Source organism: Mytilus californianus, unplaced genomic scaffold (genome assembly GCF_021869535.1).
Source record: "Mytilus californianus isolate M0D057914Y unplaced genomic scaffold, xbMytCali1.0.p SCAF_12, whole genome shotgun sequence".
NCBI classification, from domain to species: Eukaryota; Metazoa; Mollusca; class Bivalvia; order Mytilida; family Mytilidae; genus Mytilus; species Mytilus californianus.
Window position 1 is genome coordinate 4,035,299 of NW_026262604.1, and position 13,619 is coordinate 4,048,917.

At 35.4% G+C, this 13,619-nt stretch overlaps 1 protein-coding gene across 3 annotated transcripts in view; it reads left to right on the forward strand.

Moving 5' to 3' along the window:
- LOC127721233 (uncharacterized) overlaps positions 1-13,619 on the forward strand; it is an 80,153-nt gene that overhangs the window by 25,390 nt on the left and 41,144 nt on the right. The window lies entirely within an intron of this gene.

Consider the following 13,619-nt stretch of genomic DNA (forward strand, 5'->3'; position numbering starts at 1 on the left):
AAATAACTAATGATATTAAAAGTTAAAAACTTAGCATGAAAATAATTATAATTGATCTTTTAATTAATAATAAAATAAATTCACTTACCATATCATGAATATCAAATAAGATACACATTTATACTATTGTTTTCTTTTCCTCGTGTACACGTTCTTGGGAAATTACAGTAGATTTTGAAAGATGATACTTTGTTTCAGCTCTAGAAAGTATTTTTGTTTACATATGTGATAAAGACTCAAAATATTATCAAGATTTATTGGATGTCATACACTGCATTTCATGATTAACAAAACATCTGCAACCACTTAACTGTAGTTACACAGATTGTGGCATGATAAGAAATTTACAAATTATTATCATTAAAGCATCAAACATATATCGTTTATTACCATGTTGTTGCATATCATTTTTACAATAATAATTAGGAAAAAAATTTTCAACACAAGGTATCTTGAGAAAATATAATGTGGCAATACAATTTATAATTAAATAATTATAATTGTGTTGGCTCAATATGCTATTATTAGATAAATGATTGATGCATTTTTTACTCTGATTATAATAAGATACATGATTGATGTTTTAGTAATTAAAAATACTTTTAAATGGCCAAATCAAACAAGAAATTGAGAGAATTCAAGAATCGCGATGGCAAATATGTTGCAAACAAAATCATTTTTTTTATTTTTTTCTGTTACTGGGTTGTGGCAATAACCCCTCGATATGTACCGTTTGTGAACAAAAACTTTGCTGTGAATTTTTTTTGTAATTAAAGAAAGGAGATGGTAGGGTACCCCTACCCCAACTTTGGACCTAAATTAAAAAAATCCATAGCTTTACATACCTAGGTCTTTGGATCCAGGCAACCTTAGGCGATTGCCGATCATTTGTACCTAGTGTGGACAAAAGATTTGCCGTAGGGATTTTTTTTATGAATTTAAAAAGGAGGTGGTAGGGTCTCCCAACCTAGCTTTGGACCTCAATTAAAATAGTTCCATAACTTAACCCAGCTGGGTTTTTCGGTCCAGGTAACCTTAGGTAATTGCCTATCATTTGTATCTAGTGTGGACAAAAGCTTTGCTGTAGGAATCTTTTTATTAATTAAAGGAGGGAGGTGGTAGGGTCCCCCTAAACCAACTTTGGACCTCAATTAAAAAAGTTCCATAACTTTACCCACCTGGGCTTTGGGGGCCAAGTAACCGTAGGCAATTGCCTATCATTTGTACCTAGTGTGGACAAAAGCTTTGCCGAAGGGATTTTTTTCTGAATTAAAGTAGGGAGATGGTAGGGTCCCCTTATCCAAACTTTCGACCTCAATTAAAAAAGATCCATAACTTTACCCACTTGGGTCTGGGGTCCAGGCAACCTGAGGCAGTTGCGTATCATTTGTTCCTAGTGTGAACAAAAGATTTACCGTATGGATTTTTTTATGAATTAAAGAAGGTAGGTGGCAGGGTCACCATACCCCAACTTTGGACCTCATTTAAAAAAGATCCATAACTTTAACCACCTGGTTTGTTAGGTCCAGGCAACGTTAGGCAATTGCCTATCATTTGTACCTAGTGTGGACAAAAGCTTTTCCGTAGGGATATTTTTATGAATTAAAGAAGAGAGGTGGTAGGGTTCCCATACGCCACCTTTATACCTCAATTTAAAAAGACCTATAATTTTAAACATCCTGGATCTTTGAATCAAGGCAACCGTAGACATTTGCTTATCGTTTTTATCTAGTATAGACATAAGCTTTGCCCTAGGAATTTTTTTATAAATTAAAGAAGGGAAGTGATAGGGACCCCCTACCCCGACATTGGACCTCAATATGAAAAGTTCCATAACCTTAACCACCTGGGTCTTTTGGGCTAGGCAACCGTAGCCAATTAAGGAAAGGAGATGATAGGGTACCCCTTCCCAAACTAGGACTTGAATAAAAAAGTTCCATAGCTTTACATACCTAGGTCTTTGGGTCTAGGCAACCTTAGGGGATTGCCTATTATTTGCACCTAGTGTGGACACAAGATTTGCCATAGGGATTTTTTTATGAATTTGAAGAGAGAGATGGTAGGGCCCTTACCCCAACTTTGGACCTCAATTAAAAAAGTTCCATAACTTTAACCCCCTGAGTCTTTTGTTCCAGGCAACCTTATGAAATTACTCATAAATTGTTCCTAGTATGGACAAAAGCTTTGCTGTAGGGATTTTTTTATGAATTAATTTCAAGGAGGTGGTAGGGTCCCCATACCCCAACTTTGGGCCTCAATTTAAAAAAGTTTCATAACTTTAACTACCTGGGTCTTTGATGTCCTGGCAACCTTAGTCAATTGCATTTCATTTGTACCTAGTGTGGACAAAAGCTTTGCTGTAGGGATTTTTTTATGAATTAAAGAAGGGAGGTGGTAGGGTTCCCATACGCCACCTTTATACCTCAATTTAAAAAGACCTATAATTTTAAACATCCTGGATCTTTGAATCAAGGCAACCGTAGACATTTGCTTATCGTTTTTACCTAGTATAGACATAAGCTTTGCCCTAGGAATTTTTTTATAAATTAAAGAAGGGAAGTGATAGGGACCCCCTACCCCGACATTGGACCTCAATATGAAAAGTTCCATAACCTTAACCACCTGGGTCTTTTGGGCTAGGCAACCGTAACCAATTAAGGAAAGGAGATGATAGGGTACCCCTTCCCAAACTTGGACTTGAATAAAAAAGTTCCATAGCTTTACATACCTAGGTCTTTGGGTCTAGGCAACCTTAGGGGATTGCCTATTATTTGCACCTAGTGTGGACACAAGATTTGCCATAGGGATTTTTTTATGAATTTGAAAAGAGAGATGGTAGGGCCCTTACCCCAACTTTGGACCTCAATTAAAAAAGTTCCATAACTTTAACCCCCTGAGTCTTTTGTTCCAGGCAACCTTATGAAATTACTCATAAATTGTTCCTAGTATGGACAAAAGCTTTGCTGTAGGGATTTTTTTATGAATTAATTTCAAGGAGGTGGTAGGGTCCCCATACCCCAACTTTGGGCCTCAATTTAAAAAAGTTTCACAACTTTAACTACCTGGGTCTTTGATGTCCTGGCAACCTTAGTCAATTGCATTTCATTTGTACCTAGTGTGGACAAATACTTTGCTGTAGGGATTTTTTTATGAATTAAAGAAGGGAGGTGGTAGGGTTCCCATACGCCACCTTTATACCTCAATTTAAAAAGACCTATAATTTTAAACATCCTGGATCTTTGAATCAAGGCAACCGTAGACATTTGCTTATCGTTTTTACCTAGTATAGACATAAGCTTTGCCCTAGGAATTTTTTTATAAATTAAAGAAGGGAAGTGATAGGGACCCCCTACCCCGACATTGGACCTCAATATGAAAAGTTCCATAACCTTAACCACCTGGGTCTTTTGGGCTAGGCAACCGTAGCCAATTAAGGAAAGGAGATGATAGGGTACCCCTTCCCAAACTTGGACTTGAATAAAAAAGTTCCATAGCTTTACATACCTAGGTCTTTGGGTCTAGGCAACCTTAGGGGATTGCCTATTATTTGCACCTAGTGTGGACACAAGATTTGCCATAGGGATTTTTTTATGAATTTGAAAAGAGAGATGGCAGGGCCCTTACCCCAACTTTGGACCTCAATTAAAAAAGTTCCATAACTTTAACCCCCTGAGTCTTTTGTTCCAGGCAACCTTATGAAATTACTCATAAATTGTTCCTAGTATGGACAAAAGCTTTGCTGTAGGGATTTTTTTATGAATTAATTTCAAGGAGGTGGTAGGGTCCCCATACCCCAACTTTGGGCCTCAATTTAAAAAAGTTTCATAACTTTAACTACCTGGGTCTTTGATGTCCTGGCAACCTTAGTCAATTGCATTTCATTTGTACCTAGTGTGGACAAAAGCTTTGCTGTAGGGATTTTTTTATGAATTAAAGAAGGGAGGTGGTAGGGTCCCCATACCTCAAATTTTGGCCTCAATTAAAAAAGTTAAATAACTTTAACCACCTGGGTCTTTCGTGTCCTGGCAACCTTAGGCAACTGCATTTCATTTGTACCTAGTGTGGACAAAGACTTTACTGTAGGGTATTTTTTATGAATTAAAAAAAGGGAGGTGGTATGGTCCCCATACGCCAACTTTATACCTCAATTTAAAAAAGTCCCATAACTTTAACCACCTGGGTCTTTGGGTCAAGGCAACCGTGGACATTTGCATGTCATTTGTACCTAGTATAAACAAAAGCTTTGCCGTAGGAAATTTTTTATCAATTGAAGAAGGGAGGTGAAAGGGCCCCCAATCTCGACTGTGGACCCACCTGGGTCTTTTGGTCCAGGCAACCGTAGGCAATTAAAGAAGAGAGATGACAAGGTACCCGTATCCAAAGTGTGGACCTAAATAAAAAGTTCCGTAGCTTTACATAAATAGGTCTTTGGGTCTAGGCAACGTTAGGCGATTGCCTAATATTTGCACCTAGTGTGGACAAAAGCTTTGTCATAGGGATTTTTCAAATGAATTTGAAAAGGGAGATGGTAGGGCCTCCTACCCCAACTTTGGACCTCAATTAAAAAAGTTCCATAACTTTAACCACCTGGGTCTTTTGGTCCAGGCTACCTTAGGAAATTACTAATAAATTGTTCCTAGTATGGACAAAAGATTTGCTGTAGTGATTTTTTTATGAATTAAAGAAGGGAAGTGGTAGGGTCCCCCTACCCCAACTTTTGACCTAAATTAAAAAAGTTCCATTTTGTTAACCTCCTCGGTCATTGGGTCCATGCAACCTTAGGAAATTACCTATAATTTGTTCCTAGTATGGACAAAAGCTTTGCTGTAGGGATTTTTTAATGAATTAAAGAAGGGAGGTGGTAGGGTCCCCTTACCCCAACTTTGGGCCTCAATTAAAAAAGTTCCATAACTTTAACCCCCTGGGTCTTTTGTGTCCTGGCAACCTTAGGCAATTGCATTTTATTTGTACCTAGTGTGGACAAAAACTTTGCTGTAGGGATTTTTTTATGAATTAAAGAAGGGAGGTGGTAGGATCCCCATACCCTAACTTTGAACCTCAATTAAAAAAGTTCAATAACTTTTTTCCACCTGGGTCTTTGAGTCCAGGTAACCTTAGGTGATTGCTTATCATGTGTACCTAGTGTGGGCAAAAGCGTTTCCGTGTTTTTTTTTAAGAATTAAAGTAAGGAGGTGGTAGGGTCCCCATACGCCAACTTTGGACCTCAATTTAAAAAGTCCTATAATTTTAACCACCTGGGTCTTTGGGTTCACGCAACCTAAGGCAATTGCCTATTATATGTATCTTTTGTGAACAAAAACTTTGCGATAGTTATTTTTTTTGTAATAAAAGAAGGGAGATGCTGGGTACCCCTACCCCAACTTTGGACCTAAGCTAAAAAGTTTCATAGCTTTACATACCTAGGTATTTGGGTCCATGCAACCTTAGGCGATTGCCGATCATTTGTACCTAGTGTGGACAAAATATTTTTCGTAGGGAATTTTTTATGAATCTAAAAAAGAAGGTGGTAGGGTCTCCCAACCTAGCTTTGGACCTCAATTAAAATGGTTCCATAACTTAACCTAGCTGGGTCTTTCGGTCCAGGCAACGTTAGGCAATTGCCTATCATTTGTATCTAGTGTGGACAAAAGCTTTGCCGTAGAGATTTTTTTTATGAATTAAAGTAGGGAGGTGGTAGGGTCCTCCTAAACCAATTTTGGACCTCAAATAAAAAAGTTCCATAACTTTACCCACCTGGGCCTTTGGGTCCAATCAACCGTAGGCAATTGCCTATCATTTGTACCTAGTGTGGAAAAAAGCTTTGCCGTAGGATTTTTTTTTATAGATTAAAGAAGTGAGATGGTAGGACCCCTACCATAACTTTGGACCTCAATTAAAAAAGTTCCATGATTTTAACCACCTGGGTCTTTGGGTCCAGACAACCTTAGGAAATTACCTATAGTTTGTTCCTAGTATGGACAAAAGCTTTGCTGTAGGGATTTTTTATGAATTAAAGAAGGGAGGTGGTAGGGTCCCCATACCCCAACTTTTAACCTCAATTAAAAAAGTTCCATGACTTTAACCACCTGGATCTTTGGGTCCAGACAACCTTAGGGAAATACCTATAATTTGTTCCTAGTATGGACAAAAACTTTGCTGTAGGGATTTTTTTATGAATTGAGGAAGGGAGGTGGTAGGGTCACTATACCTCAACTTTTGGCCTCAATTAAAAAAGTTCCATAACTTTAACCACCTGGGTCTTTTGGTCCAGGCTACCTTAGGCAATTACTAATAAATTGTTCCTAGTATGGACAAAAGATTTGCTGTAGGGATTTTTTTATGAATTAAAGAAGGGAGGTGGTAGGGTACCCGTACCCAAAGTTTGGACCTAAATAAAAAGTTTCATAGCTTTACATACCTAGGTCCTTGGGTCTAGGCAACCTTAGGCGATTGCCTAATATTTGCACCTAGTGTGGACAAAAGCTTTGCCATAGGGATTTTTTTAATGAATTTGAAAAGGGAGATGGTAGGGCCCCCTATACCAACTTTGGACCTCAATTAAAAAAGTTCCATAACTTTAATCACCTGGGTCTTTTGGTCCAGGCTACTTTAGGAAATTACTAATAAATTGTTCCTAGTATGGACAAAAGATTTGCTGTAGGGATTTTTTTATGAATTAATGAAGGGAGGTCGTAGGGTCCCCATACCCCAACTTTGGGCCTCAATTGAAAAAGTTTATTAGCTTCAACCACCTGGGTCTTTCGTGTCCTGGCAACCTTAGTCAATTGCATTTCATTTGTACCTATTTTGGACAAAAGCTTTGACGTAGGGAATTTTATATGAATTTAAAAAGGGAGGTGGTAGGGTCACCCTACCCCAACTTTGGACCTCAATTAAAAAAGTTCTATAACTTTACCCACCTGGGTCTTTGGGTCAAGACATCCGTAGGGAATTGCCTATTATTTGTACCTAGTGAGGACAAAAGCTTTGACGCAGGAATTTTTTTTATATATAAAAGAAATGAGATGATAGGGCCCCCTACCCCATCTTTGGAACTCAATTAAAACAGTTGCATAACTTTAACCGCCTGGGTTTTTAGGTGCAGGCAACCCTAGGAAATTGCCTATAATTTGTTCTTAGTATAAACAAAAGCTTTGCCGTAGGAATTTTATATGAATAAAAGAAGTGAGGTGGTATGTTCCCCTTACCCATTTTCGACCTCAATTAAAAAAGTTCCATAACTTCCATCTGGGTCTTTGGGTCCAGGCAACCTTAGGCGATTGCCTATCGTTTGTACCTAGTGTGGACAAAAGCTCTGCCGTAGGGAATTTTTTATGAATTAAAGCAGGGAGGCGGTAGGGTCCCCCTATCCCAACTTTTGACCTCAATTAAAAAAGTTCCATAACTTTTCCCACCTTGGTCTTTGGGTCCAGGCAACCGTAGGCAATTGCCTATCATTTGTACCTTGTGTGGCCAAAAGCGTTGCCGTAGGAATTTTTTTATAGATTGAAGAAGGGAGGTGGTAGGGTCCCCTATCCCAACTTTGGACCACGATCGATAAAGTTCCATAACTTTACCAATCAGGGTCTTTGGGTCCAGGCAACCGAAGACAATTGCCCATCATTTGTACCTAGTGTGGACAAAAGCTTTGCTCTAGGTTTTTTTTTATGAATTTAAGAAGGGAGGTTATAGGGTCCCCCTACCCAAACTTTGGACCTCAATTCAAAAGGTTCCATACATTTACCAATCAGGGTCTGTTTATGTCAAGGGAAACTTAGGCAATTGCCTATCATTTGTACCTTGTGTGGAAAAAAGGTTTGTCGTAGGAATTTTTTATGAATTGAAGAAGGGAGGTGGTAGGGTTTGGACCTCAACTGTGTCTTTGGGTCTAGACAACCGTAGATATTTGCTTATCATTTTTTCCTAGTATGGACAAAAGCTTTGCCATAGGATTTTTTTTTTATAAATTAAAGTAGGGAGGTGATAGGGCCCCCCTATCACAAATTTGGACCTCAATAAAAAAAGTTCCATAACCATAACCACCTGGGTCTTTTGGTCTAGGCAACCGTAGGCAATTAAAGAAGGGAGATGGTAGAGTACCCCTACCCAATCTTTGGACATAAATTAAAAAGCTCCATAGCTTTACATACCTAGGTCTTTGGGTCTTGGCAACCTTAGGCGATTGCCTATTATTTGCACCTAATGTGGACAAAAGCTTTGCCATAGGGATTTTTTGATGAATTTGAAAAGGGAGATGGTAGGGCCTCCTACCCCAACTTTGGCCCGCAATTAAAAAAGTTCCATAACTTTAACCACCTGGGTCTTTGATTCTAGACAACCTTAGGAAATTTCTACTAAATTGTTCCTGGAATGGTCAAAAGTTTTGCCATAGTGATTTTTTATGAATTAAAGAAGTGAGGTGGTTAGGGTCCCCTAAACTAACTTTGGATGTCAATTAAAAAAGTTCAATAACTTTACCCACCTGGGTCTTTGGGTCAAGGCAACCGTAGGCAATTGCCTATCATTTGTACCTAGTGTGGACAAAAGCTTTGCCGTAGGTTTTTTTTTTTATAATTTAAAGAAGGGAGATGGCAAGGCCCCCTACCCCAACTTTGGACCTCAATTAAAAAAAATCCATAACTTTAACCACCTGGGTCTTTAGGTCCAGGCAACCTTAGGAAATTGCCTATAATTTGGTCCTAGTATGGACAAAAGCTTTGCCGAAGGGATTTTTTTATGAATTTGAATAGGGAGGTGATAGGGCCGCCATACCCCAACTTTGGGCCTCAATTTAAAAAGTTCAATAACTTAAACCACCTGGGTCATTTGGTCCAGGTTCAACATAACAAATGGACAAATATGGCCGTATTTTCACCTCAAACACTACTCTGTGTACAGACTTACCTGTGCTGTTTGGAAAGTTTTAAGGCCTAGCATCCACTAGATATATAAAAGTTAAATGCATTTTGTGTTTAAGAAAGATAAAATCTTTTTTGGATATTGATGGGCATTTTGTTTTCCTTTCTGAAGAAGGTGTAAAAATAAACAAACACCTGAATTACTTTGATACTGTCCACTCACTGACTCAGATACACTCTTTAACTCACCTATAGTTGTGAAGATACCTCTTGTCCATGTCAATTGAGGACAATCAAAGCAATACAAACCGGAAAATGAAGGAAAAAATTAATTTTAATATATCTAGTGGATTAAAACTTTTCCAACTTCACAGGTAAGTCTGTACTCAGAGTAGTTTTTGGCATGTAAATACATCCATATTTGTCCGTTTGTTATGATGAACCTTAAAAAATTGAGAATCATAAACCAAGAATGATTGAATATCACTCCATAGAGACTTAAAACAGAATATTACAGAAAACTTTCTTTAAACCAATATATGTTGACTAAACCAATTAGATGAGACTACACCAAAGTTTGAGCAAGGTCCGTTTGATAAGCACAAGTAAAATTGAACCTTCTTGTGAAGCTTCTAAACGTATCGAACAGCCAATTAAAAACAGCATCACAAATGGAATGAATGCTGTTTAAATCCACCAATCATATGTTGTACATCGAAAGTGTAGTGAAATGGAATGTTCCCCCAACGTATCCGATGTACTTACGAAGTTTAAGGTTTAACTCAACCAAGCAAACGTTATACATCGAACGATGAGTTAAATGGAATGTTCCCAAGCTGTATTTGACGTATAAACCAATCTCTGAAGTGAGTGTAACTAAAGGGCTGTTAAAATCAGCATGAACCGCTTTAAAGAGTGTTTTTTTAAGGGAGGGCAATATTTTAATAAATGTAAAAACACAGACAACGGAACATGGGGTGGTGTTCCAGATATGTAACATTCAAAACTCTCTATGATAAGAAGGGCCAACAATATTTGCTCCTTTTCAGCACAACTTACGGATGTACTTATGTGAGGTTTTGGAATAAGTGTCAAATAATCGGACTCCTTGGTGTTTTTCCATACGATACAAGGTAAAATAGTTTGCCCCATAACACCTATTTATCTTTTAACATAAAACAAAATAGCTAATAAAAGATCATTTGACAAAATTTAAACAGATACTTGATTTTCTTTCTTTTGATTTGAGTCACAAATAATACCAATGCAAATATAAGGTAAAAGTCCGAGTCACCCTTTTCCCACCATATTTTATAAATCAAATATCTCGAAAAGGAGCTCCATGACCTATCAATATTTTTAGTTTATTTTGATCCTTAACTTATACTCTTCCAGCTTAAAGTATCAATTTTGAATTCTTAATTTATTTAATTTTACCTTAGAACACCTAAGTACATCCTTAAAGCGCAAGCCGTGAATTCAACAGCAAGTATATATATACATTCATTACCGAACCTTTAAAATCAAGACATCCCACTGTGTACAGAGATGTCTATATATGTTGATTGATTATTGTTTGTTTAATGTCGTGCCAAATATTTCATGTTCAGGTTGATCAAAAATTATCAATAAATAAAATAGATGTTTATTTAAAAGGTATGTGTAAATTGGGATAAAGAAATTGTTTGAATTGTAAATTGAAAAAAAAAATGTTCGACGAAGAGTTTAATTTTACGTGAAAAAGTTTTTTTACAATATATTCATAAAAACTGACAATGGAAAAGGCTGTGACATTAAAATATTTGCTTTAGTAATTCATAATTGTTCTAAAAATATAAAAAGAAATACATAACCTCATCAAATATAGGAGTGAGATTGGAACTAAGTAGACTTCCATTTGAAAATTTTATGTTAACCCAATATATTTTATACCTTGCTAGACTAAATATTGATAATTTAAACCCATAAATGAAAGAGGCCTTTGAACTTTCAAAATCCCTTGATTTAAGAGGTGTATATTCTTGGTATACACATGTTAAAAATGTCTTACCAGACAATAGCCTCCCAGACAAAGCTGCCAATTGTAAGAATATTACAGATGTAACTCATTTAAAATCAGAAATTAAAAATGAAATAAATAACTATTATAAAGATGTTTATAAAAGTAAAATAGAAAAAATTGACAAAAGTAGCAAACTTTTTCTGTAAAGTAACTTAAAACCTTCACTTGAAGCAAATAATTACTTATTGTTTAATGATTTTTCTATCAGGAATATATTTACTAAACTTCGTATAAGTGACCATATGGTCTTGAAATAGAAAATGGTCGTTTCATTAAAATTCCTCGATAACAAAGACTGTGTAAAACCTGCAAAGTCATCGAAGAGGAATTTCATTTTATTCTCCATTGCAAGGTAAACGAAAATATCAGACAAAATTTATATAATGATATACAATTAGATGATGAACATTTTATTCATTTACCTGATGATCAAACATTATTTTATATATGAAACCCCGCTTCCTTTAGACATGTTAGAATTATTGGCTTTTTTTTATTAAAAGGTCATTAGAATTGAGGACAAAGTTCTTATTGTAAAATGGATATTGAATATTGTAATATAATAAATTTATCACTTATGTTTTTGTGTTTATTGGAATAACTTTCGTATATTATTTTGTTGTTTATTTAAGAAATAATTTATGCAAGCTATACTTTATTGTAGAGCGATAGTGAGGGCTAAAATAACACAAATATAATGCCTACCCATGTTAAAACTACAATAAAGTATAGCTTGCATCAATTAATTCGATTCTGATTAGGACAATTGAGGTAATTTCTATGTCTGATGTGTATAAGGGTAAAGCGATTTTGTAGGCTCTTCCATGAACCTCCCTTTTTTGTTTGTAAAGTAGCAAACAGCTGGCACTGTGGTTTTTCAGAGGGAGGAGTTTTGGAACAGCCAGCCTGAACGGTTGTCGTATCTAGGTCAAATATGTTAATTTCGGAATGCAACACATTACAGTCATTATGAATGAATTAGTAACAACATGTTCATCATTTAAAAGTTTGGAAGTGTTTTAAGTTAATGAAATATATTAAATGTATGCCAATTTGATAAATTCATTATTCTGCAGTAGTCAATATACGCATGTGCAAAACAAAATTATAAGATTTAGAGCATGGGTTAATTCATAAAGCAAAAGAAGCACGTCATATTAGAATGTTTGTTTAAACTTGTAGTGCCACAAACATTGTAAATGTTTAATGACAATTAATAAAATTATCAATACCCCCCTTCAATTCTTTTATTTCAATTATAATTTTAGAGTCCGCAATTTTTGTATTTTTATATTCCTGTATGTATATAATATTTTTGTGATCTTGCACGAAACTCTTCGATAAATACATTTTTTTTTTGATAAATTAACTCACAGTATATGAAATAATGTTTGTTTTTCTCCATCAAGAAAACGATAGACCAGATATTCCAGATATACCTGAAAAATATATTCGGAAATATTCAGGTTTCTTCATTTCACATATGTGATTGATTAACGTCCAGTGGCAAATATTTCATGCATGTTCAGGACAATGTGTGTATGTCTTTATAAAATTTAATGTTAATGTATAATTTTTTGTCACGACGAAATTTTGAAAGTTCAATAAAAGACTATAATTCTTAAAAATTGAAAGCTTTAAGTTACTGAAAATATCTACCAAAAAAATGATATTTAAATATAGAAATCAGAACAAAATGAAATTTCCAGATTCGAGTGCACCTTATTTCTTTTGAGTGCTCTCTAACTACTAAAGAATGACTCAAAACTTGTGCACATAAAACTTCTTCCTACTAAGTAGATCTATTAATACATTAAGTAGGATTTGGAGAACAAGGTGATTTAGGGAGCAACATTTTTACTTCAAAAAGTGGGGGATATGTTTTTTTTGTCAACATTATCAATCAAATTTTTTTACAATAATTAACACTATAAAGTATGTAGAAACTCTGGATTCAGAATAATCTTCTTGTTATCTGCTGACCAAAATATATTGTTTCCATCAAATTGGGGATAAGAATATTTTATTTATAAAAAAAACATAGCCTGGCTCCCCTTCGCATCCCTTGAAGATAAATTGTAATTCCCTCAGGCTTTTTCACCAAATTAATCTTGCCGAAAAGAATTAAATTATTATATTTGGCTATCAGATAATTCATGCAGGAATGCAAATAAGGAGCATTTCATATAAATATGGCAAGAACGTTTGTTAGAGGTTTTTACATATTTTATACTTTGCGTTAAAAAAATGTTCAAAATTAAAAAAATGTTCAAAATGGCCTTTATATATCTATTCCTTTATATTCTTTATTATTTTAGGAATTCTTTTAGGAGTATTAATATATATATATATATATGACAATTTCATCGATTCAAGTACCATTCAGTACGAGGGTATTAGATAATCTTGATTGAAATCGAAACCTTAGAGGTGCCAATGTCATGTATTTTGTTATTTCTCTATACACAAAAGGCATACAACGAAAGCAGATAGCATAGTAAAATCACAAAAGTACTAAACAACGAAGAAAATTCAAAACGGAAAGTCCCTTATGGCCAAATCAAAAGCTCAAAAACATCAAACGAAAAGATAGCAACAGTCATATTCATAAATAAACTAGTTCTGGAAATGTATAGCGCCCATACGTGCTTTACAATCAGTTTTATATACTTAAAATACATAATATGATTTGAATAGCA